General features: G+C 33.4%; 1 long non-coding RNA gene across 1 annotated transcript; it reads right to left on the bottom strand.

Moving 5' to 3' along the window:
• Positions 1-11,445: 11,445 nt before the first annotated feature.
• Positions 11,446-19,514, bottom strand: LOC129229970 (uncharacterized). Its single transcript, XR_008581132.1, has 3 exons — positions 19,213-19,514; positions 17,048-17,295; positions 11,446-12,833 (listed from the first exon to the last, which is right to left on the bottom strand). It is a non-coding gene; the product is annotated as an uncharacterized LOC129229970 (long non-coding RNA).
• Between the last annotated feature and the right edge of the window lie 8,041 nt (positions 19,515-27,555).

Here is a 27,555-nt window from a genome sequence, read left to right as displayed (position 1 = left end):
GTATTAAATCGGATCAAAATAGCAGTAAAAGTTCATTTAAAATATAATTTTTAAATGAACAACTAATTTTTTTTTTACTTTATGCTGCATCTAATAATTTAACAAAAAATGTGAACTAAAAAAGTTCACTACACACGAAAGCATTGCCTAAATAGAATCAAGTTTTTTCATGTTCAATTCCTTATAAATTATTTTTTAAACTAATTCATGTTCTCATAAATAAAAACAAGTGAATGCCATGTTTTTGTACATTTTTCGGCATCAGCACAATATTGGTTTACTCCTTTTTTTACATTAATAGTTTTTCCTACCCTTTTCGATGGTTTTTTGTTTAAAACTAAACTGCATAATTTCTGAAAATGTTAGCACAACTGAAGTTGAATAGCCGGTCATTACCTGGGTAACAAGGAAATTTTGTGTATTTACTTAACCTTTTGCAGATCTTTTCTCAGCCTTGTTTTTTTTTTCCCTGAGCTGCTTTTTACTAATTTCCTTGGCATTTACCGTAAGAGCTAAAAAAAAAAACTCTTAAGGTTTTTGTCAATGAATAAAATAATTTAACGTACCAGGTATTAATCCTTGTTTTCCCAATTTGAAAGATCTGCAATATTACGGTAAATTAACCTCTTTTTCAATTGATTCAGCACAGAAATCGACACAAACTTGTACAGAGCTTCAATAATTGGGGTGCCATTAGCTCAGGAAGTCGATTAGATTACTATCAGAAGATGCATGTGCTTTACTGTGGATAGTTTTAAGTTTATTAGAGGGAGGCGATTGTCAAAGTGGGGAACATAATAAATTCCCCTTTCTTCTAAAACTGTTGCTATTTTTGCAAATCATACCTTTCTTTTTCAATTTTTATGGAGCTTATCTTATTAGTTAATGAATCGCTTTCTTTGTATTTAATGGTTTACTTTATACTTCAATGACCTAACTTAATTATTTTACAGTTTTATTATTTTTAAATAACTTCAAGCCTTGTTCAATGGTTTGTTTTAGTTCAAAATCAATATATATATATATATATATATATATATATATATATATATATATATATATATATATATATATATTGTGTGTACCAGAGCCGTGTCCAAGGGGAGGGTTTTAGGGGTTAAACCCCTCCCATTGAAAAAAAAAATCAATGAATCATTAAACGATTTTCCAAAACGTATTTTAGGTTTTAATTAATTTTAGAGTTAAACTCGGATACAGTATTCACCCTCTTTAATATTTTCCCCAACTTTAACAATTAACATTTTCCTCAATTGTAGGATTCCCAAGCACCTTCGCTTCTAAGTGCTTGAAAAAATGGAATGGTTGGAGAGTCCAGCAATGCTGTAAGCATGCAGGGGAAAACTATTTAAAAAAAATATTAGACAATGATGTAGAAAAAAAAAAATTGTGGCAGGGAAAATGGTTACTTTGCTTGCTGTTTTTTTATGGTACTCCTTTAGTGTTGGATGAATTAGTCGTTTCACACAGTAGAAAAATGTTTTTATGCGAAACAGCAATTTTTTTCAATAAAATTTTTATTTTCATTTAATTCCTGTTCAATGTTATTTGATGGAAAAACAAAAGAAAAAAAAAATTGATAATTAATTTGAGTTCTGAATTCAAATTATGTTTTTCGCAATCACGAGTTGCAACAGGGCCCTGCTCATTGGGGGCTATTGTTTCTAGAAACAGCTCCTGTCCCCTCAAGCTGAGCGGTCTCCTCCTGGGCGGTTATGTGTGTATAGTTGTGTGTGTGCAGGGGTATGTGTAGGTGTGCGGTGCGTGCATGTGTTGGCTTGTGTGTGTGCGTAGACCTGTGTGTATGCACGTAGGCGTGTGTGTATGTGTGTAAAGGCTTGTGTGTATGAGCGAGCGTGTGTGTAGGACATGGACGCCAACGACCAGGAGAAACGGATTCCAGGGCGCAATGCTCGGAGCCGCGCCTGCAGAGGCCGGTAGTGCTGGTGCCCCTGGTCCAAGCTGAAAAAGGAACTAAACATCAAAGACTGTCAAGGGAGAACAATAAGCAATCGTGATTGCTCAAAAAAAAAAGAAGGAAAGTGAGGTGGCATAAAAGAAATATGTGTGCTTTTACAAAATGTTCAACTGTACAAATAATTTCATTAAAAAAAAAAACGCAAAACGTATAAAAAAAAAGTCTAGTTATCGAACTAAAACGAACTATTCAACACGCGTAGTTAGTTTTCCTTTGACAACGTAAGTTACAAAGGGAAAAAGTTTCAACCCCTCCCTTTATGAAATCCTGTACACGGGCCTGGTGTGTACTATATTGATTTTAGCAAAATGTGACAAGCAGATAAGATCTTTGCTTCGATTAGTATGACTAAAATTTTTGAAACTCTGCCAAGTGTTCCACATGGTAGTTCTCCGGAATTAGAGTATTAAATTAATAAAACTAAAATGAAATCGGTAAGGAAATTTTGTTTTTTCTTGTTTAAACTCTTCAGCGGCAGAAAACAGTTATGCCACGCAGTTGTTTGTTCTTTAATGGAAAGTATTTGGCCTCCTAGCTTTAGCAATCGTTCTTTTCTTTTTTCAGTTGATCTGCACAATTTTGTGCCAATAAAATCAACAACAGAGTGAAAATTATACTGCGAGTTTAACAACAACAAAATGTCTCTAGATACAGAGCTAAGATTTACAACAATTTTACGTACGTAAGTGTTGATAAAGGGATTGAAATGTTAAAGATTAAGGTAAAGCGATACTAAAAAGAGTAAAGAATTTTAACTTTTTTATACAATTAAATCTTTTTAAAACATTTGAGTTTAAATGATATTTTACAGAAAAATAATGGCTATCGCTACTATTTGAGCAAACATCCTTTTCTTGCGAGAAACCGTAGGTTGCAACTCGCCAATAATTCAGCCGCCAATCGCCGCTAGAGAATATTTCTTCATTATACAAGAGAATTTTACAATCGGTAGTGCTCCAGCAACGGTGACTGGAGGTACGAAAATTTTTATGTTGCTCTAAAAATGTTTATTATCTCACATCCTTTGGTTGATTTAGAACCAGAAACCAATTTTAGAGAAGATGTCAGTTATGTGCATGATTTTTCTTATTTCACACTTCGGTACAAGATATATGAAGATAAACATTAAAATAATAGGTATAAGTCGCAAAGTCTGATAGTCCATTTTGTTGCCAAGATTAACTAAATAACTTCTAATTTCAGATTATATTATTTGCTTTCTGCGAAAAGTGATGTTTTTAAGTACTTGGTTTAAAAAGTAATAAAATATGTAAAATAGTTACGTTTGTTCATTTTATCGCTTGAAAAAAATCCGAGTTTGCAGCAGCCTAGAGCGGATCCAGAAGGTGGGTCATGGGGGTCATGACACTCCCCGTCCTCAACGCGACCAAACATAGCCAATACTATATTTTTATGTCAAGAAACTATTTTAAGAAAGTTCAAGTTTCCGTGTTAACTTCCAAATATAGCTTTTATGATACCACCTTCCTATTTGTGTTTTCATGACCTGATGATGATTCTTCCAGCACCAGACGCTATACCCGTCCTGGCACCAGCATCATTCAAAAGACTTCGTTTCCTTACCACAGTTAAATTCCTGTTCATTTTTAAAACCAACTCGACTGTTCAGTTGAACATTTCTTCAAACACTGCCTCATTATTATTTCCTATGCCAATAAAAACTAAAGCTACAATTTAGTCTCTCTTGTAAAGATCCGAATTTGCATACAGAAGGATCTGCCTGCTTTTTGCTATTATTTTAAGAGTAGAATCCACGTACAAGCAGGGAATGAAGTTACAATTTTCATTTAATATAAAATTACTTTACAAGCTGCCTTCACTTTCATATCAGAGGTATTGCCAATGATTCCTTCAAGTGACTTCGCAATGTTCTCAAATTCAGTTACCATTGCAGTAATAGCATTTGACCTACAAGCCCATCTCATATCAGATAATGACTCGGCGCTTTAACAATTTTTTGCCAAGTCCTCAAAAACTTCATGTATTTTAGGGACCTGTTTAATGAAATTGTACACTAATTATGTAGAACCGAAAATTTTTGATGTTGAAGGATTAGATGTGTGGTTGGTGCGAACACTAGCTAAAGCCAAATGAGTGTAACAATTACCCTACAAAAAAAAAAAAAAAAAAAACTGTGCCAATAGCGATGAAACCTCCTCAAATGATGCGGAGCTCGCCCCATGAATGACACCGAGCAATGAGGGATCAAAATCCCTTAATAGTGCAGTCTGCACCTGTGGAAAACCAAAGTAAAGTTTCAGAATTACAGTGAAAACATTAAAACTTCCCTATGTAAATATTTCTCAGCTTGCAATTAAAAATAAAGTGGTGCTCTCAATTTCAAAAGGGAAAAAAATTATATTAATTTGATCATTTTGGTTTCAAAATTAAGAAAACTTTCTGAAAGCTATTTGAGCAATTATATAAGCAAAACGTTAAAAATTCTGTTCTTGTTGGAGACAAAATTAGGTAGGATGAAGATTCTACGCTGAATTTTTCAGACGCAGAAGAGGCAATGTGTAGTAAGACCAACATTCACGGTCTCACAGAAACTGATTCTACAAGTTGCTATTGAAGTTTAAGAACATTAAAGGCAGGAAGAATATCTGATCAAAAGTGTAAGAAAAAAACCCAGGCTCCGCGCGGAAAGATACAGTAATGTCTCAAAAACGCAAATACGGCCACTTGTAACTGAAACAGCATGATCATTGGTGTAGTCAATTTAGTCTTAATGGGCACAATGGTACCACCAATAAAAACCGTGTTCCTAGTATTACCAAGAAAGCTAAAAGCATCCATCAGTTCAGCAAAAGAGGCAGTGTGTTTCAAAACTGTGTAATCTTTCCCAGCGAGTATCCAGAATTCAAAAAGCACACTTATCTTTTTCCAGCTCCCCCCCCCCCCCCCCCCCGGTCTCGATCCAGCGTCGACTTTAGGTTGAAATCAAAAAATTTCACACTTAACAGCAGTAAAAATGGAAGGAAGGTATTGGAAAAGAAAAGTAAATTGTGAAAAATTTGTGAGATCGGAATCCCAAAATGTTTTTTGGTTGGAAAAGAGAACTTTGGAAGAAAGTAGCACATATTCAGTGACATTACTTAACTTCTGAAGCAGCTATTTCTAGCCATTTTGTTTTCTTCAGTTGAGAAGCTGTGGTGACCAAAATAAGATTTCTTCAAGGTTAGTATTTTTTTTCTATGTCAAGTCTGTTACCATGATTTTAAGCATTAAAATAATATTTTTTACAATATCATGGTTAAATGTTGTTTAGTAGATAGTTTTAAAGATTACTTGTGTTGTTATGTAAATTACAAATTATCAAAGTTAGCCATTTTTTTCCATTTTTTGATACAATTGTCAAATTTATTACTTGTCAAGTCTGTTACTTTGTTTCTGGTAACAGGTTTGACTTACAGTAAGAGACTTGACAGAATTTAGCAAATGTCATTAATAAAGGGTTTTTTTTACATGTAGGATGGCTTTAACAACTGCAGAAAAACAGAGGCGCTACAGAGAAAGGCTAAAACAAAATGCAGAAAAATATAATCAAGTCAAAAGCAAAGATAGAGAAAGGTATATGTTAATCCAACTAATTTATAATTAGCAGTGTTTATAAAGATTTTGTTATGTTCCTACATTTCATATCATTTCAAATCTTAATGAGATAAAATATTTATAAAGAGTTTATAAAAAATTGTATGTCTGAGATTTTTTTTAATGAAATTTTCTGAACAATTAAATTTTAAAAAGGGTCATTTTTATTAAAAATGATTATTATGGGCTAAGTAAATAAAGTTATTACGAAAGAAACTTACATAGGGTCCAATTTTTGATTTACATGAAGCTTGACTTTTACAATAAATGGGGAAAAAAAGTAATAATAAAATAACTTAATGTTGTTGAATTAATTTTGTTTGCAAAATATTTAAAGTATTCTTCGTATTTTATAGGGAAAAACTTCTCGCAAAAAGATCAGTGACTTATCAGCTAGAGGCCAGAGGCATAAAAGAAAATACAGGCGAGAAAAGCAAGCAGAATGTTGATTGAGGAAAACTCAATCCTCAGACTTGGAAACCATACTAAGAAGAAACACTCCGCCTAGATTTTCTTTCCTTGGAAAACCCGGAATCGCCCAAAATGTTCTAAAAAATTATCCTTCTATACTTGAATTTTTTTTAATTATATTTTGATAATGATCTGATAAATATTACTGTCGAAGAAACAAATCGTAGCAACTAACAGTTCATTAGTAGTAGCACTCTAAAAGAACATTTTCATGTACACCAAGTGGAAGGATACAGATGAAGAAGAAATAAATATATTCTTGAGTTTGATTCTATTAGGAGGATTAGTACAAAAACCATCAATTAAATGGTACTAGTCAACAATGGTACAAAAAACAATTTGTTGAGGCATCATTTTTCTCCAAAGTTATGACTGAAAAAAGATTTTATCTTCTAATCAACTTTTTACATTTTTCAGACAGTGAAGCCACTTCAAAGTTAAAAATCCCACACTAAAATCTTTCTTTAATGTTTCAGAATACCTGAGGAAAAAGTTCTCAAGAGTTTATAATGTGAGTGATATATGCATTGATGAAAGCTTACTTTTGTACAAAGACCACCTAAACTGTATTCAATATTTACCTTTAAAACGTGCAAGATTTGGAATCGAATTTTTTGAACTATGTGAATCAAACAGAGGTAATGTTTGGAACTTAATCATTTATGCTGGAAAAAATACATAGCTACGTGTTTAACCAGAAAATACATCTATGGGGACTGTCGGGAACAGAAGTGAAGAGAATTCCCATGAATGATAATTGTGATGCACGAGAAATTGTCAGAACACTGTAAAATTAAATTGAAATTAGTTGGAGTTTGAAAAAGGCGCTGTAATGCCTAGATATTTTTGGCTCTGTAGTTTTGATGAAATAAATGTCTTTTTATGAAGAAAATGTGATCTTATTGGAATCCAGCACCCCGCATTGATTAATCCAATCCTGACAAAGTAATTCATCGTTGGAATTTCAGTCTGTATTCAACACGGACAAAGGCAGTATTTTCTGTAGCAAACCCTATATTAGGCGAAGGGTATTGCTTAACTTTAGATAATTTTTATAACAGTCCAGAACTATCAGATACACTACTAAAGAACAAAACCGAACAGAAAAGACATGCCTCCCTTACAGTCAGTGAGACAGTTGCTTTCCAAAAGGGGAAATCTTTTGCTATGAAGTGGAAAGATAAGGATATTTGTTTGATAAGTACAGTTCATAATAATTGGAAGATTGATATCGAACCTCAGTAAGGAACTAAAAAAAACAATAATTGAATATTACAATACTAAAATGGGAGGAGTGGACTGCCTGACCAGATGCTGTCAAACTGTTAAGCAAATTAGACCACTTATCTTTCAGGCTTGACCTTGTCGACAAAATTATGGATAAATATTACAAGTCTACTACTAATATAGAGTGTCGTTTGAGCAGCTGTGATGTGTCACATCTCACCGAAAGGCATTTTATAGACCACATTCCTCCTACTGCAAATCAGAAAGAACCAAGATGTTACATTTGCTGCAGAAAAAACAATATTAGGAAAAAAAAAGTGAGCAAAGAATTGTGGTACAATTGTAAAGAATGTGATGTAGGAGTGTATTACCTATTGTATTAAAATTTATTACTCCGTAAAAGATGTGTAAAGAAATGGAGTTTTATCTGTTCACAGGCAAGTGCAATTTGTGCATGTTTTTCAAAATAATCATATTGTTTATTTAATCATAATTCACTTAATATTCATTTACCTTCATTCTTTGAACGGATGAAAGTGATAGCTGTACAGAGAAAACAACACAATATTCAGTGAAAAGCACCAGGCTGCTTAGGAGAAATTTTTGCGGTCAGTAGAGGACGGTGAAATGGTTAAATAGGTGAAGCACATTGTGCAAAGAGGATATGCTTAAAATTTTTAACAATGATATTGTGTATTTCATCTGATTCTGGCGATGTGTTTTTGGTTTTGTGTAAAGCCGTAATCAGTTCTGTATGGGTAAACGTTGAGTTACAAGAATCTGGAACGTTTGATTGAAAATTATTTTTCGCTCGAGAACAAATCAAGATCAAGGTTGCTATCAGAAAAAGAGTTACGCTTAGCATACTTGCCCGGGGTACATCTTCTTCTTGGATGAAGGTATCCAACAGGACAGACTTGACACGTACAGGAAAAGATTGTTCTTGAAGAAATTTGGAGATAAATAAAGGTAGGTTATCTCGCAACTGATACTCATGTAGGGTTTTGAGAATCAAATGTCTCCAAGTACGGTCATATGCCTTTTCCATGTTAAACAATACACTAACAAAATGTTTTAGTTTCAAATATGCTTCTCTAACTGATGTTTCAAGGTGCAGCAGGTCGTCGGTGGTGCACCTACTGCGCTTGAATCCACCCTGATTTGAAGATAGTAAATGGTTCGACTTCAGTCTGGAGTTGACTATCCGCTCCATAAATTTACAAAGACAACTGGCGAGAGCTATTGGCTGATAGCACTTAGGTTAATCAGTAGGTTTATTAGGTTTGAGGATAGGAATTATAGTCGCTATGTCCAGAATTTTGGGAAATGGTGTTCAGTCCAAGTCCTATTAAAGAGGTGAAGAATAATGTGCAAAGAGGATATGCTTGGATTTTTTAACATGCTATTGTGTATTACATCTGGTCCTGGCGATGTGTTTTTGGTTTTGTGCAAAGCAGTAATCAGTTCTGTATGGATAAACTAAGAGTTATAAGAGTCTGGTACGTTTGATTAAAATTGTTCCCTGCTCTTTGATTTAAGAGCGAAAAATTTTGTACAATAATTATCTGCCCTGGAGACATCTGCTAAATGGGTGCTCTGGAATTCTTTGTGCTCTGGTAAAATTTGCACATTTTCCAGCAAGATTGGAGCACAAAATGTACGACAGTTACCAGCGATTTTTTTTTTTTGCCCTTTGCCCCATACGAATTGGATGGGGTGGACATCATGATTGAGCACTGAGCAAACATATGCTTGCCACGAGTCCTGCTGGCTTTTCTGTGGCATCCTCCGAGTTTCAGCACGAGCTCCATTGAGTGCCACAAGATTTTGTGTGGTTGGATACCGACAAAATGTGTTACAGGCCTTTTTTTGGGCCTTATAGGTTTTCTGACAATCTGCGTAGCGAGATAAGATTGCGTAGGAAGATAGAAATAGGTGTTGTCACCGTTGCTGAGAACTCATAGATCATCAATCCTCTACTGTTGGGGTCAGTATTTTCACAGAGAGGATTGCAACCATTGAAATCCCCCAAGATCATAAATGGGGTAGGAAGTTGATCTGTCAGCATTGACAATATACACTGAACAAGTCAAGATGTACACGTGGGGCTACTGCATGAAGGGACGTGTTGCGACTGAGTTGGCTAGATGCATAATCATCACAGATAAGCATTGCCACTCCACCACAATGACCGTCACCTGTCTAGCAGTCCTTGCCGTAAATGTCAAATCCTTTCAGTTGCGGTCGACCAGCTGGTGACAGGAATGTTTCTTGCAAGAAGAAAATGGCCGGTTGGTGACATTTGACAAGGTTTTAGACGCCTGTGACATAATGCGAGTAACTTTGACAATTCCAAGAAAGAACATTCTGCACCATGGAGAAAAAAGGGCAAGGAAAAACGGCCAAAAGAAGAGTACCTCAAGAACGAGAGCCATCCGTCCACCCTTTATCATTAGACGAAGGAGTCTTTTCAAACTCAACTTTCTCGTCAGAGGCAAGAGGAGATTTAGTTAACTTGACTTTCTTGCTCAGAAGCAAGAAGTCTTTTTTAAAGTTGTGATAATTAGGGGGCCTCTGTTTAGAGGGCACCCTGACTTTAGTACGCATTTGGATTTTTTTCAACAGACTTTTTAAAGTTTTGAACACTTGGTATATTTACATTATCAGAAGCAGTGGGTTTGACAGCTGTTTGTGTTTTATTATTTCCGCTTGGAACTTGCACTAATGAAATTTGTATTTGGTGTTTTGTGAATAGAAACAATGTATTTGGGAAATGAAGACAATTAGCAAAAAAGCAGAAAACAAACCTTAAAGGAAAACAGCAGGAAGATAAGCGAAAGACAAAATTTGCAGAAAGTGCTTCATCATCAGCTGCTTTTTAGATCAGGGATTCCACGAACTCTACTTCTCAGCCAGATTGTGATGAAGATTTTTTATGAAGGTAATTAAAAAAAAAGAAAATCAATGCCAAACAAACTATTGGTCACATTGCTTGTTACTGTTTTAAATCATAACAAAATTTCCGATCGAACAGCACCTTGCTTAATAGTTCCATGTGTAGTAGTTTTTAGGACATGATCCGACTACTCCTGCTCTTTTAGGAAGTAAAATTCAGAGATGGACGAAAGGTTTGGGAGGCAAAGGCAAATCAATCGATAAACAGATCAACAAAATACAAAATTATCATGGCATTGTGATAAGAAGCAATGCAGGTTATCTGCAAAAACATAACGAGCAGCATAATTTCTTCCTGGCCATGGTGTGTCTGGCAAGGACAACCCATTACACAGTCGATGTCTGGAAGATGAGCTTACATAAAGTGACCCTCATAGAGTCAAGAGGTTGAAAATTCTCCCATTATCAACCTCATAGACTTCTCCTAAGATCAAAGATACTGGAAGCAGTATCAGTTTCTTGAAAAGATGCTAAACTCAGACAATTAGTCACGCAAATAAAATGTAGGAATATCAAAATTTGATTGAATCATCCAAATGCTTTCACCAGTGTGAGTGGGCGGACAAAAACTTAAACATTAAAATTTACAGAAGGAGCAAAAATTTTGGTCACACGGACCCACGGGCATCAACAACATAACCAGAAATCATAAACAACTACCTGTTGGCAAGGTAATTATTATGCTTTCATTTCAGACAAATTCATATGGAAAATTCAATCATGTAGGAGATTGTTACTGTTTTTACTTATTTTGCTTTTCAACGACATGATTATTCTACTTTAGCCCATCAGTAAGAATGTCTATACTGTTAAACTATCAGTTTAAAGTTGTTACTAACCTGATAGAAAACGAAGATTAGCCAGAAATGTTTAGAAAACATATCAAAGCCAATGAGTGTAAGAAAGATTGCTTCAAACAGTTAAATATGTTCAGTGGCGTAGCTAGACCCGACTTTCGGGGGGGGGGGGGGGTTACTTCTTTTATATATATATATATATATATATATATATATATATATATATATATATATATATATATGTATGTATAATCGCTTGGAATTTTTTCCTTTTCTTCCTTTTTTTTTCTTTCTCTTCTCTCTCTTTTTTTTTTGAGACTAACTTTTCGGGGGGGTTTTGTCCCCAAAACCCCCCCCCTTAGCTACGCCCCTGAATATGTTCTATTTGGTTGCAAACTAAGAGCTGCCAATCAGCACCTGTTGCAGTTGCACCACTAAGTACAAGGTTACAATGACTGGCATCAAAAAACATCATGAGGAGACAAAATTTTTGAATGCAAAGGATGAATGGTTTCAGCTCTAAATTTGAAATAAAAATTCAGGAAAACTATCAGTCAACTTAGTGGAGCGAAGGTTCACAACAAAATGACTGTTGATTGGTACGGTTTGAAAGGAGACTGTATTGATATGCACTTCTTGATTACGTATTGAATACAGGACTTAGAATGGTGTTTTTTTTTTTTGTTTTGTTTTTTTGGTGAAGCAATGAAGTAGGCATCCATAGTCAACTGTTGAGCGAATTACGCAGCAGATAGTCGTATTGTGTATTGTAGTATTTTTGCACCAGAATTATCAGAAGTTTTTTCAGAGCTTTTGTCTTCATGAATATTTTTTCAACATATGTCATGACTGAATTTAAGTGTTTTATGCAAAACAAGTTGAAGACATTTTCTTTGCTCTTTTTGAGATTGGTGAAGTTTGAGTGTCTTCAGCAGAAATGCAAAGAAAATTTTTAGAAGGATAAAGGCATCCTCCTCTACCCACATTAACATTGATTCTTATTTGTAGAATTTCAACAACACCCATACTTAATGTAGAAATTATCAATGAAAAAGGTACTTTTAGAGTCAGCTGTTGAATAAAGCTATTGATTGCTATTATGAAGAAGGGAATTATGCTGAAAATAGTTTTTTGTGTGCTCTCGAACAAAGATACTTGACAGGGCAAACTCACCAAGTATCAAAGAAAGCTGACATAAAAATGGATAAATAAGCTTATGATTGGAACTCAAAATTTATAGGATCCCAAATCTCCCAAGATCTTCTCCACCTCAAAAAATATACTGCCTACATTTTCTTCTCACAAAAGGCTCCTGAATGATTTCAGAAGTAGCAGGTTGCCATTCCGACTTTAGTTTGAAACGGCAGTATCAGATGAATTATCTTTAAGAAGTGCATCAATCTGGGTTTGATAATTTGTTCCAACTGTTTTCATATTACTAGTGAGAGCTATAGGCATCTAAGGTTGTTCAACCTTCAGGTTGTTTTGGGCTTTAAGAGAAGAAATAATAGCTTAAATCCAATGTTTTATAAATTTCTGTTCAGATCAGAAGTTACCAAAACAAAATAAGATTTAACTGAAATGTAAGCTATGGTATTTGATTTGTTGCAATTGAAGCATGTGTTTACGTCTACGGGCTAACTTCCGGAATTTGCCTCAACATTTGTAAGATGGAGTAGCCATTGCAACTGTGCCGATATAGGACTGCCTCGAAATCAGTGTTCCATCAAAACTTTGGGAAGATTTCTCTGCTTACACTTCAGAGGAAGCAACTGCAAAAATCAAAGGAAAAAAAAGTAAATAAATAAATATATTTATATATATATTTATATTAGCTAGAACAACAAGTTCATGTTATACAAGATTTGCAACTTAGTGTTAAAACTAAAAACAGGTATTTTGTACAGTTCATAGAATTTTAACTAATTACCTTGTTTATGCACATCCCAGCTTTTGAATTGGGGAGAAGAGATAAAATATGTATTATGACTCCCCAGACAACTCTTACTTTATTTTAAAGCACAAAGATATTTATTCAATTCACATTTTACATCAGTGTTATGCTGCAAATGCACCACTATTATTTTTAAAGAAACCATTAAGTATAAGATAAATAAATACCTTTGTGCTGAACAGTAGAATAAGAAATAAACAATGTCAGAAAAGCACAAATTCGCAGATTACTGCAGACACGTGTTTCGGAGTTACAGGGGACGCCTTTTTTCAATGCAAAAAGTAATGACCTTATGGATGAAAAGACATCCGACAAAAGCCAAGAGCAGATAAGCCTACAGCTTAAAAGATGAAAATAGCAGATAAGCCAAACACCAATGAGAAAATTATAAACCAGTAAGGAACAAAAATGAAATCCTCAATTTCCGTATTAGTGAAATGAAATTCAGGAAGTCTTCTACAAAGGCATAACAATGAACCCTCAAAGGGAACGTTCGTAGATAAAGAGTTAACATCAATAGAAGCCATAAAAGAATTTGAAACGAAACTATGAATTTTTTTAACAAAATCAACAGAATTTTTAATAGTAAATAAATTGTGACTCTTAAGAGGAGAAAACACCAAGACTAAATATTTTGCAAGTTTATACGAAGCCATACCAATATTGGAAACAATCGGCCTGAAAGGAATACCAGCTTTATGCACCTTGCGTAAAGCATAAAATCTAGCACAATTAGCAATAAATGGAACAACAGAGTGTTTAACATTTTAAGAAATAGACTGAACAGACTTGACAGCAGATGAAATAGTTTTTAACTCTATCACTAGGGATCTTTAGAAATTTTGACATATGGACCAGAAGAAATCCAATCGTTAGTTTTATAACATAAGATGATTTGTCAAGAACAACAATTTGGCTGCCCTTGTCAGCTTTGGTAACAACCAGATCAGAATTAGAAACTAAGTCTCTAACAGAACGGCTAACCGTATTAGCAAATACCAGTTTAGAAATTTTCAAGTTAAAGTCAATATTAGAAGCTATAAGATGCCGAACTGAATTTTTTTGAGAGGAAGTTAAGGCACTAAATTTAAAAGCTTTCTCAACAGGAGCAATAAGCTTTGAAAAAGAAGGTTTAACACTCACAGCAAAATTATTACATTTTAGAGCCTCAATTTGAGAATTGCTTAATGGAACACTAGAAAGATTAACAACGAGTAAATTAACAGGAGGAACCACATGAGAAGTTTTACAGAGCATAGCTAATTTCTCAACAAAAAAAACAACATTTGTTGAGAAAACATTTTCAAAACATTTTGATGTTTATCAGAGGAACGAAGGGTTTTAGACCAAGAATTTATACATTAAAAATACAATAATACCTACTTGTTTACAAGTTGTAAAAAATATTTTAATATAATTTCTTTTTAAAGAACTAGTCGTATGTTTTCTGTTTCATACAATAAGTTTTAAATGAAACAGGATCAAATTTGACGGGGGCTCCAAGTACGCCAATAAGTGTTTGTTGGAGTACCAAGGGGCTTGTCGGACCACGGGGCATGTTGCACTGGTCTCGATTTAAATGGCACTGTCGGCCCTGCTTGATCAAATATCGTCGGTTCCAAGAAATTTTATTCAATAAAGCGGGGTATTGGATTAAGCGGGCAAATTTTCTTTACCTTTCCAAATAGACAACATTTATCTCACAGGGTAATAATAATATAGCTATATAAAAGATATAATTAATGTTATTGACGGCAAAAGTTTTCGAAATAAGTTAAATAAACAAAATAGTTTAATAATTAGTATGTACATTACAAGTAGGGGAATGTGGGGGCAAAGTGAAATAGTTAAGATGACCGAGCTTTTTCAAAATGAACAAATTGGAAATTAATATTTTATAAATTTTTTATAAATTTTATTTTTGGTAATAACTTTGAGCCTTCAAAAAAAGATAGAAATTTTTCGCTTCATAAATTTATGGGACAAAGTGGAAAAGGATATATTTTTCTTATGAAATAGTTTCTATTCGATTATTAAAGATATCTTTGATCAAATAAATAAGTAAATAAAAGAAAGAATGAATAAATGAAAAGAAAATGGAGCAATAAATGAATAATTTAATTAATGTATGAAGAAAAATAAATGAGTCGATAAAAGAGTGCATGAAAAAGAAAATAATGAATGAGGAAGGAATGTAAATGAATTAATACATGAATACACAAGTGTTTAAGGACATGATTGAGTGAGTAAATGAAAATAGCTATTTCATTTTGCCCCGCATGTGAGCAAAATATCTAAAACAGAAAAAAGCTTAATATTAAATAAAATAAATAATGCACTGCATATTAGAAGGTCTCAATCGATACTTAAAATTTTAAAAACAAGAACTTTATTATTTTAATTTTTGATCTTCAACAGTTATTACAGTAAGAGTATCAATTTTTAAAAATTGCCCGCATTATCATGTGCTTTTATATTCGGCAATATGTTTTTCTTGATTGGAATAGACTACATGTGCAATTACATCGTTAAAATATTACCAGATAAATGGCGCTAAACGCAGAATAAATATTTCACCTTTTCACTTTGTCCCATATTCCCCTACATATAATTTTTCCCCATTGAAATTGTAACAGAACCGAATTGAACAGTTTTTCCAATGTGGACCAACATGCCTCGAGCCCAAGTGAGTTGGAATAGGAAAAAAGTTAATAAATTGAACATTTTCAAAAAATCTTGAATGATAAGAAGTTTTTAATGAAACTGATGGTGAAAAACCAAACTGCCTATTTAATTTTATGATGAGATAAAAATGAGAAGTAACTAAGCGGTGCAAAGAGCCCAGACTCTACTATTGTACTAAAGATCAGTATATTTTTTCAAAATAAAAAAAGAATGGCTTTTGACAGGTTCATCCTTTTAAATGTTTCTGGAGCAGTGAGACAAAGAATATGTACTTTGCAAATTATTCAGAAAAACAGCAAATCCCAAGTATACTGATATGTAATTTCCCATAGCTAAGGGTGCAACCCTTCATCCCTCTAAAGACAACCTGGCATTTTTTTGTTTCTTAGTTTAATTCTATCATTGTTATTACTTTTATATATGAGTTTTTTTTTAACCAAAAATTTTAACTGGATTGCCTGGGGGCATATTAATCAAATTCTACTGTACTTTGAATAATACAATGATAAAAGATAGCCCATCATTCTGAAAATTTTTCTGGCGGGTGGGGCAAAAAGCATATTCTCCAAACTCCATACAAATTTTATTGGAAAACAGCAAAATCCTTACTCAGTTTTATGTAAAAACTTAATTATTAAAAGCCAGGCAACTGACCCTCCCACTCGCTGATCCCCCTAAATGACGGGCCAGATAAAAAATACATTAAAAGATAAATGGAACAATTAAACAAATCATTGCAATAAGAGAAAACGATAACAATAATTGATATGTTTAAAAAATTATATTTTGCATACATTAAATCTTAAAGTAAGAATTGATATATTTCTTTGCAAAATAAAAAATTTATTATGTTATTTTCATCTTAAGTTTGCACCCAAGATTTAACTGTAATTTTCGTTGGCTACATCCTAAACCCTAGCAGATTTTAGATCGACAGATTGTAGAGTTAATTACTATAGCAGAAGAAAAAATAACCTAATGTTAAGTTCGCATAAAATTTGCAAAGATTTCAGACAATGAAATTTCAAACTTTTTCGTCTTTAAGTATTTGCTTATGAAAACAAGTGCTTTTACAATACCCGACTGTAATCCTAATTAAAAAAACTTAACTTTTTCCAAACCAAATTTAATTGTTTTCACATTTTTTCTTTCTTTGTTTTTGATGTTTGTGTCCGATTAAAGTAACGGAAACATTTTGAATTTTAAAATTATCACATTTGAGGTATAGAAGAATGTGGCATAGTCAGCTTTCAAAAACATTAGTTCATTTTTTCTAGGGTTTTGTTATTTTTTTAAGATAACATTGAATTTGATTAATACTCGAACTCATGTTAATTTTTTTCTTACCTTTGTAAAAATAACCAACATTTTCTCCTATTAGCTGTTTCTGGTCTATATGCTGCCATCTTGAATTTAAAGCTCATGACACATTCTTTGGATGTGCCCAGCTGTTTGGTGTATTGCATCCTGTGAGAGTTTGGAATTGAAGTATCATCCTGCATTAACACGTTGAAGGATGTGGGAGCAAAAATTCTTGCCATCGGCAAACAAAGGAGGAAATATAGTCAATGTTCTCTGTAGTAAATTGTTGTATCCTGGGAAAGAAGAAAAACAATTGCTATCAGGCTGATAGAAAAGCATACAAATGTGCTCACAAATAAAGAATTACAGAAAGAAAAACATAGTAGAAAGGTCTAATGATCTAATGTCAAACTCATTGAGGCCCAGTAGTTCAAAACATTCAGTACTCGATTCAAAACACTTCACTTCAGAAAAGTTCACCATTCAGTAGCACAAAATACAACAACATCCGATATAAAATAGTGTTAATATCTATTCAATTAGAATATTTTTAATGCTAAAACCAGGTATGATCATTTACAGATTCGAGAGGATAAACTAAATTGGCGTGTGCGCGTGCGTAACAGTCCATGTTGCATTTTTAGAGTACATACACGAGCATTTCCATCATCAACCTTCAAAAGTTCTTGGATAGTGCCAGTGTCCATATAAGTTTGTTCTTCGAAGTTCTTTGTAAAAGTGCCACATCACCTACCCCCAGTTGTGTACCTGTGCGTTTAAAAATTGTGAGTAGTTTTTATGTTTGAAAGGTTTTTTTTTTTAGTTGCATTTCCCGGTTTACATCAAAAATATAAATAGTGTAAAGTGATGCATATTCAACAATCAGGTTTAAATATAAAAGATTTTTAAAAAATAGTGTAAAAATGACCCTTACACGTGTTGAAAAGAGTAATTTCAAGTCACAAAATTCAGTCAGTTAATGGGCATAAAACATTGTTTCTTGGGATTTCTGGAATCCCCATTGGGAGAAAAAAACCGATGGTAATTTCTGAGCACACCAGAACCTTTGTGCCAAATTTGGCAACATCTGCCATAAACTAGTTTTGCATTAGGAAAACTCCCCTACAAGGACATTTTGCCCCTTTCGACACTGAGGCACAAACTATCCTATGTGGTAAAACTTATTCAGCATCTCAAATACGAAATCCGTGATGAGTATAGAGACTTTTATTGAAAATGTTTTAGAAAATATTGAAAGTTATATATCATCTCTAAAGGTATCCAGAAAGCAGGGGTGCCCACTAGGGGGGAGGGGTAATGGCACACACTGAGTCATTGAAATCTTTAGGGCGAGTTGTTTTGAGGGATATTTTTCTAATTTTCAGCGGGGGGGGGGGGGGGGGGGCATTTGTCCAGAGCAGGTGGGTTTTTGCAATATTTAGGGGGAACATCATTGCTGTAAGTTCTACTAAATTTGGAAGCTTAAGCCAAATGAATAATTTGTTCAGAGAAAAGAAATTGATTGTCGAAAATATTTCAAACAAAAGGATAATTAACTTAGTTGGATCCACACCAACAGATTGGAACCAGGAACCAGTGGTAAGAGGGTGGGTAAGTTTTAACAATCACACGGCAGATGATTCTAGAGCAAAAGAAAGAAGCTAGAATGCATGTACAGACTTTTGTGCAAAAATTCAATAAGAAAAATAGATTTCGAAAACAGTAAATAAATAAATTTTCAAAAGGCACGTTTATGTGATTATTCAGCCATAATAGTTAAAACTAATTAAGTTTTCAACCAACTAGTGGTCGATTTTGTGCTTTAGTTGACACCTAAAAAAACCAAAGTTCTAGAAAATTTTCGTACATATGACTACATTCTTTAGCATGCCCCCCCCCCCCCCCCAAATGTCTGCACCTGCATTAAGAATGATTGAAATAAACATTTCTTATTTCCAAAACACATCTATATAATGTCAAAAAAACAATGTCAATCATTTATCTACATTTTCGGACGTTAGAGATTTACAATAAAAAAAATAGTTGAGACAAAACTACAAGCATGTCAAACAATTCACAGATTGAACAAGAATTGAAAATTAACAAAGAAAACTGCTTTACATCCTACACGTTGCACAAAATATATAAATAGAAACAATAACAAAATACCAAAGTAATAACAATTTTAAAAAAAAAATGAAGACACTTACAACGTTTCGGCTTTAGGTGTAGCGAGCTTCGATCAAAAACCGACATGACACTTAAACAAAGAAAAAAGATTCTCCAGAAGGGAAATATTCTACGAAAATTGTTCTGTCTTCTAACAACCATGCTATCAATCAATCGTTTCTTAGTTGTTTCAGTTTTTTCCCGATTAAACTTATGAAAACAATATTGAACTATTTTGTTTTTCCTGACCACTGAATCATCTCCCTTTTCGAGACGAACAAACTCAAATTTAACTCATTTTTATCTTGTCAAAGCTTCAAAAGTAAAAGCCATGCGGCCATGCCCAGCAGCCTAGCGTCACTGCGTCATGCATGCACTTTTATTTCATTTGTAGCAATCGCGCAGTGAAGGTGTTAGATATAAAAATCAAGAGTCTCTCCTTTTCGTTTTTCTTGAAACATGGTGATATAACCAAGTTTAAGCGCTTATCACACGCAGCTCACACGATGCAACTTTTCACCCGATTCACTCCAATACCGGACTAGTCCAATATACCTCAGGTGCTTCGGCCAAGAGCGACGTTATCATTTCTATTGTCTGCCTTTAGTCCAAGATTATAGCTTCGGAGCAATAAAGTTGGGTAGAGTTGGTCTTTCGACCAATAGGAAAGCATCTGAGTGCACGGGCAAATCCAACATGGGTGCCTGCTTGAATTCGAAGTAGAAGACTAAGAAATTTATTAAATAATGGACTTTAGCGAGAAAAAATGTCTATGGGATGTTAAAAGTCCGGGAACTACTTTGATATACCCCCCCAAATCGGAAATTTGGCGACTTTTTTTGTTTTTGTTGACACAAAACTTTGTTGCCACAAAAATTGTTGCCACAAAACTTTTAAAAAAACTCAAAAAATGGTACAAAATACAAGAAAATACTTAATTTGGCAACAGCAAAAACTTAAAAGCTGAAAAAACCTAAATTGGCAACACCAAAAATAAGAAACAGCAACCCTAAAAAGTCCGTAGGAAATGCCAGATTTGGCGCGTAATTTTTGGGGGTGTATATCAAAGTTATACCAAAGTCCGTTGTATTGCATGAAGATTTATAGAATTTGGTTAATGAGGGAGTATTTTCAAGGAATTGATTAATCAGCGATTGCCGAAAGCATGCACTCCTTGCATACGGTAAAGATATCCTCTTCGATGTTTATTTATTTGTTTGATATAGTGCGTAAAAAAGAAATCTTAAATGCTGTGATACCTTTAGTTTTATTGTTGTTCGTGCTGAAATTTTGCCTGTAAATTTGGCTAATTCTTACATTAATTCGTAGTTTTGGTTAAAGGTACATTGGCGACAGTACCGGTACATATCGACGCCAAATGATTGTTTACATTTTACTGAATCCTTGTCAAATTACTGGGGAAAATAACAATCTTAATTTGATTATTTGCCGTATTATTTCTCATAGTGCGTATGTGCGAAATGTAAAACTGTTTACATAAAACAGTATCATATAAAAAGTAGGCTGATGCTTGATACATAATTTTTATATTAAATGTTTGTAAAATAGTTTTTGAGGTGTTCTTGAATAGTGAGAAATTCTTAATTTCATGAGATTCAAAAACAACTTTTCATTTTGCAGTGCTAATAAATCAGTATTAATCCTGCTTGCAAATAATTATCATTTTGTCTTGCTTTTAGTGTTAAAAAAATTAAAATTAATCTATGTTATTGCTTCAGCATGATTTAAAAGTGAGTTTCTGAATCATTTTGTAAGAGAGCTGTACATAATTTTTGCTTCTCAGTTACAAGGATCCCTTTCAGCCATTCATCTGTGCAAATGAATGAAGAAGGATATGAGAAAGACCTTTTAGTAAAATCTTACCATTAAACGCTAGCTGGTTTGTCGATATTGACAGGTTAAATAAATTAAATTATCTGTCATATTGGTTAACTTGCTGGTTAATCTTTTCATCCTTTGAGTTCCGGTGCCAAAGTAATTGAAGAAAACCACAAGTCACTGAGGCATTTACAATTGTAATAGTTCAGTTGGTGATGGCTATGTTTTAATTCAAGAAAAAAAAAAAACAAGTTTTTCCCATTTGAAGAGAATTCATTGCATTTAGCCAAGAAGAAATGAAGATTTGAACCCAAGCATCATTACTTTGAAAAACCTAGAAATGTATTCCCTCTACCAATTTTTATTATGATTTTATAGTATTTTTTTTATTCTGTTCTTTTATTATAGTTCATGATATTTCTTTAACGAATAGTTCTTTACCTGAGTAAAGCATGATTGGAACATTTGCTATAGTTTTTATATTTAAAATAAACATTGTTATTCAATTTGGTGTACTTGCTGTTCATGTCATTACTTTGCGAATATGTAAACAATGTTGCACCAATTATTTGGGAACTATTCGGTTTCCGGCTATTTTTTTTTAACAATCCGGTATCTGATCCAGCCAGCCCACACCGTACGGGATATCTGACAGATTTTTGCAGGATATCCAGTAGTTAATCTGATATTGATATGGGGGTTATCCGGTATATATGTGGGGATTATCCGGTATGAAGTGGGGTTTGATGGAAAATTTTCAATTAAATGGGATGATGTAATAACTTTTCATGTTTCCTTCATCAAGTTTTGCCTTTAGTAGTTAAGATAATAATTTGCATTTTTTAAGACTCTACCTGAATTTTTTGAACACAGTAAGATTTCTTAAAGTCGATTTTTTAATTATGAGTTTAGTAATTTCTTTTTTAAAAAATAAACATTTTTAGCACAACTCTTAATGATGTATTTTAGATGTTAATTTGCCTTTTTTATGACTATGTAGGGGAAAAAGGGGCACATTTGAACATGGGTCACATGTGTACATGGCATGTTTTACTAAGATAACCTCAAGCAAAAAATATTTAAAATTCTCAAAATATGACAGTACCAGTCCTACCTCTTGGTGACATAATCTTTGTTTTAGCGGGTGTTGTATATAATTTTACCAATATGTCCTTTCCTTGTAAAAACATATTTTAAACTAATTATGGAGCTAAACTTAGCTGTTGCAAACCATTATATGAACATGCAAGTGAATTTATGACATAACTTTTTAAATTGAATCAACTTCTTTTGAAAGTCAGCTGTAAGGTAGATAAGATGGGGGGTACTTGTGAATATAACATCTTCCTGCATATGTGAACACTTTCCATACCTCTTCCATAATACCTGTACCTCAGAGCCAGACTGATATAAGTCCAAAAATTGTGATTTTCAATTCGTTCATTATTATATTGTACGTAGAATCCTATTCATTCCGCATCGAGCCATGTGAATGCAATTCTAAAAAAATATATTAATTTGAATTTTTGGCATCTTGAATTCAAATTATGTTTTTCGCAATCACGAGCATGTGTGTGTATGAATGCGCGTGTGTGTTTGTGTAGGCCCATGTATGTGGGTGCGTGTATATGTGTATGTATGCATGTGTGTGCGTGTTGTATATGCAGTGCTGTGTGTAGGCATTTGTGTCTGTGTTGAGCGCATGTTCAATCTTTTGCATGCGGCAGACAAAAGTTTTTCCTCTCGCCTCTAAAGTTACCATTCTATGACTTACGTTGTTCTGACCTGAGGTACAGATATTAATATTAGGGTAGTATTAGGGTTGAAAACACTACGTACTGGTGTCGGAGTACAATTAGTTTTGGGATACAGGAGTCAGAGGACCTAAAATGTTTTCAAAAAATTCTGTGTACAAGCATGGAGAAAGAAAATCATTGAATTAGTAATTTAAACTTTTTCATTTTGTAAAATTTTTGACCTGAATAGGGAAAAAATAATCTTTTACTAATAATAAAGATGAAAGTCTGTGTCTGTCTCTGGATCTCTGTACGTCTGTTACGCACATAGCGCCTAGACCGCTCGGCTGATTTTTATGAAATTTGGAGCAGAATTATTTTGTAGCATAGGGGTGAGCACCTCGAAGAAATTTTCGAAAATTCCATTTTGTTCTTTTACTATTCCAATGTTAAGAATATTTTACCAAGGAAATTATCATAACCTGGACAAATAAATTTCCAATTTATCACAACATGGAACCGTAACATTTGAAAGCAAATGAACACAGCAAATTGGCGAGAAATTCATCATCCATTATTTGTAAATATACAGGCAAACCAAACCACCTTTTATTTTTCTACTACTGGCAAAGCCGTGCCAGTACCGGTACTCAATAAAGTAAGACAAAAGGGATGAAAATAAGGAATTTCTGCCGAAGCTGCAGAGTGGGAGTACGACTAATTTTGGGGGTGCAGGAGTCGGAGTTGGAGGCCCTAAAATTTTCTCTAGCATTTCTTTGTACATGCATGGAGAAAGAAAATCATAGAACTAAATTATTCAAACAATTTTTCATAATGTAAATTTTTAATCTGAAAAGGGAAAATATAATAAATTAACTTATGAAGTAAAACAAAAAAAAAAAAAAAAAAGATGGAAATAATGAATTTCTGCCACAGCTGGGGAGTCGGATTACGACTAATTGTATGGTACAGGAGTCAGAATTGGTAGCTAGGCATTTCCCTTCAATTCCGCAGCATTAGTAAAACCATTTGCATTTCATATTCCTTTCATTTTGGTTCAGTCATGTTTATCTCTTGTGTCAATATTCAGGTCTACGAGATATGGCATTTCAATTTTAGTGATAGCTTTTTTATATATTCCTTGATACCAAAAATTGAGAATGTATTCAAAATCTGCACAAATCCCCCCCTCCCCCTTAATTTTTTTTAGGTGATAAAAAATAATGTTTTCTGTCATTCTGAATGTTAAAAAATTTTCAGTTGTTCAAAAAATACTTTTAAAATAGTTAAATTGACAAATACCTTTTCTATATACATGTTCATCACCAAGAACTTTTTCCGACTGTTTGTTTGAAGCAAATTCACCTTTAAGTTAGGGATTTATCTTTGCCTTAAATTTTCCCTTAGAGGCTAATGTTACATTCCTTTGATGCGTAAAAAATGGAACAAAATATATTTAAAATCAAAAAGTAAAATCTGGTAATGAGGTGTGCTCGCTGAAATTTTTCAAACAGAAAGTTTGTTCAAATCTGACTATTCACTCAAAAGTTATGTGTGTATGGGGGGAGGGGGGCAGCAGATTTCTAAATGTATTCTGTGGGGAAAAAAAGCCTTTTTGTTATTATAAAATTGATATAAAATTAATTTACTTCAGCTGTTAATCTTTAGTTAATTAAACCTACATTAATAGCGCTTTTTAGAAAAATTTTAAATTCAATAAATTTCTTCTGCATTTCTGCGCACAAACGAGGTGAAAAAAAAATCATGGAACTAAATTATAAAAGCTATTTTTCATAAGGCATTATTTTGAATCTGCATAGGGAAAAATTAATAACCAAACAAATGAAGACAAAAAAGACAATTTTTATGCAGTTAAAATTTAGCACCTTTTCTTACTTGAAAGTGAACAATGACAAGATTTTTATTGAAAAAAGGAAGGAAGTAAAAAAATAGCATACGGAACAAAAAAAAATGTATCAAAATAAAGTCCTTTTTTTCAAACAATTTACTAAAACTATCGGCGATGAAACAAGTAAAAAAAAAGCCCGCATGAAGAGATAAAAACTTATTTTAGCAAACCAAGTATTTGTTTTGAGAGCAGACGATCCGAACTTTTACGGCAACCCACAATAGTAACGATGACGTCAAGGTTTAGAAACAAGTCTGAGCTCTGCCAGTGTTGGCTGGTATAGAGGATAGCTCGAACTTCAGCGTTGCTTGGACTTGTCTCATGTTGGATCGTGTGATAAGCGCTTTAAAGAGTCCCAAATGGTATACGTAATAACGCTTCTGAAGTAAGCAATAAATCAATAAATAAATACCTTTGTGCCGAGGAATAACAGGAAATATCCAACGTTGTTTAGCACATATAAACAGATTTCAGAATACACGTGTTTTGAGGTTTCAAGGAGCCCCTTTTTCAATTCAAAGTTGTGAGCTTCTAGATGTAAAGACACCCAGTAAAAGCAATGAAAATGGACAGCAGACAGTTTAAATATCAAAATAAGCAATAAAAAAAGCAAAACAAGACAAAACGGAACTCAAAGTCTAGATTTATTGCATGATTCCCTCCCAGAGAAAACCGTTAAGCAATTAATTTCAGTAAAAAGACCCATAAAATACATGTTGCTGTCAAAATGAAACCGCTTATTAATAAATTAGCAATAAATTTATGTCCGAAAAAATTTTACTGCGAATCAACTGCCACATTTAGCGAAAGGAAGAACAAATATAATTCAGAAAAACAGAAAGAGACATTCAGAAAACAACAAAGAGTTAAACAAGTACAAAATAAAATATGAAATGGAAACGTAAAGACAGAAAAAAAGTTCCAAAGAAAGTCATTACCATAACTACCTACAACGCAACGAAGAAAAAATATGAGATCAAAGAAGAGGGGCGAAAAAAGACTACCAATTAATGAATAAATGCCACACTGCAGAAAAATACGGAATGGATTTAAGATCGTTAACTAGATTAGAACGATTCTTCAGAATGTGGAAAGACTCCCAAAAATCAAAATCTGATGAATTTGGGCATTTCTGTATAATTTTAAATGAGTTGAAATCAAAAGGAGTGATTTGAGTCCCAGCAGTGTTGAGCAATACTAGACTTATTGAATTGTTGTTTTCTCACATAATTTTTATGCTCTTTTAAACGAAATTTCAAAGATCGGCGGGTCTGTCCAATATAGGCAAGGCCGCAAATGCAATCAATTTTATAAATTCCACAATCATTAAGAGGAGCAATAGAATCCTTAAGAGACGAGAACGAAAGTTTATTAATTGGGGAAAACACAACATGGAATTGGAAACGTTTAAGTATCTTAGCGATCTGAAAACTAACAGAAGGAAAGAATGGTAAAACGACCAAATTCTTAGTGATGTAAGTTCTTTTTCGAACATTACTTTGGGATCTTTTAGAAAGCTTTTTATAAATGGAATCAATCAAAGTGGGCGGATAGTCTCTATCCCTACTAGCAAAATTTCTTGCATCAATCTTGACAGATCTTGATATTATACTGACAGCGTCAATATTGACGTGTTTCATACTGCATAAAGCTTGCATAAAGATTAAAAAGCAATATTACAATAACAACACGTATGCAACAGTGCATTCATCTTAAAATATCAATATTGATATTACCTTACAATAACAACATTGCATACATGTTGGCGCCGTCAAGATGTACTGATTTCATGCTGTCGCCGTCAATAGAACAGGTGGACCTTCGTTGATACATGCGCATGCGCACAGTTCTTTCTACCCAGCGTCCCTCGCATTGCTGGCACATCTTCCTCCTTCGACCTACGATTCAGTCGGTTCAGAGGAGCTGCATGTGGCGTTGGCGTTGCGTTCTTTAGGCTTCGTTAAGTTGGTTGCTTAGTTATTAGTGTGGAATAGTATTGTTTTAGGAATAACTTATGAATGACTGATAACTGCATTTGTTTATTAATATAGTACTAAACAAGTCATATCGCAGACGAAGTGCGATCAATGTTAGAAATGGCCGAAAATAACTTTTTTCGTCCGTAGACTTTGAAACAAAGGACATGAAGCCCAGAATTTCGTATTATCACTTCAATCTCATGAGTAAGATTAATTTTATTCAATGGTTATTTAAGTTATTCTTCAAGATAAATTCATGTATTTTGTCCATGGGATATTTTCAATGCTGACATCCATTTGGAAATGTACTTTATTGTATTTATTTACTTATTTATTATTTTGCTTTCTTTACTCTTAAATGTGTTATAAAAACTTCCGCAATTATTTCTAACTAGGCATTTTATGTCTTTATAATACAATTAGAAGCATGAATTTAAAAAATAAGTCAAGTATTACGCAAAACGAAGAAACCTTCCTTTTTTAAATTAAATTGCGAGTACTATTAATACCTTTATATGAATTTCCGATCAGATGTCAGCTTTAAGGAAATATTCTTAGACTAGAAAAATATCTTGAAGAATAACAGAAATAATTAAAGAATGAAATTTAATTCTCGAGTTTAAAGTGAAAATAATACAAATAAATAAATAGATAAAACACCTTGCAAACGTGCTGATTTCATACTGTCATATCAATGTATCCTGACATTTTCCTGTCATATCAATACGTATGCAATATTACAAAACCAAGATCATCTTGCCTAGACCTTGATTCATTCTGCCATGACAACATCTTGATATTATCCTGTCATATCAATACGTATGCAATATTACAAAAGCAGCCCACCTTGATATTTTCCTGATATTATGCTGCATACACCTTGTCAGTCAATATTGTGGCAGCCTGCTGACAGCATAAATG

Source organism: Uloborus diversus, chromosome 9 (assembly GCF_026930045.1).
Source record: "Uloborus diversus isolate 005 chromosome 9, Udiv.v.3.1, whole genome shotgun sequence".
In the NCBI taxonomy this organism is placed as follows: domain Eukaryota; kingdom Metazoa; phylum Arthropoda; class Arachnida; order Araneae; family Uloboridae; genus Uloborus; species Uloborus diversus.
Note: the sequence above shows the minus strand (reverse complement) of the source record. Positions and strands in the feature narration are given on the sequence as shown.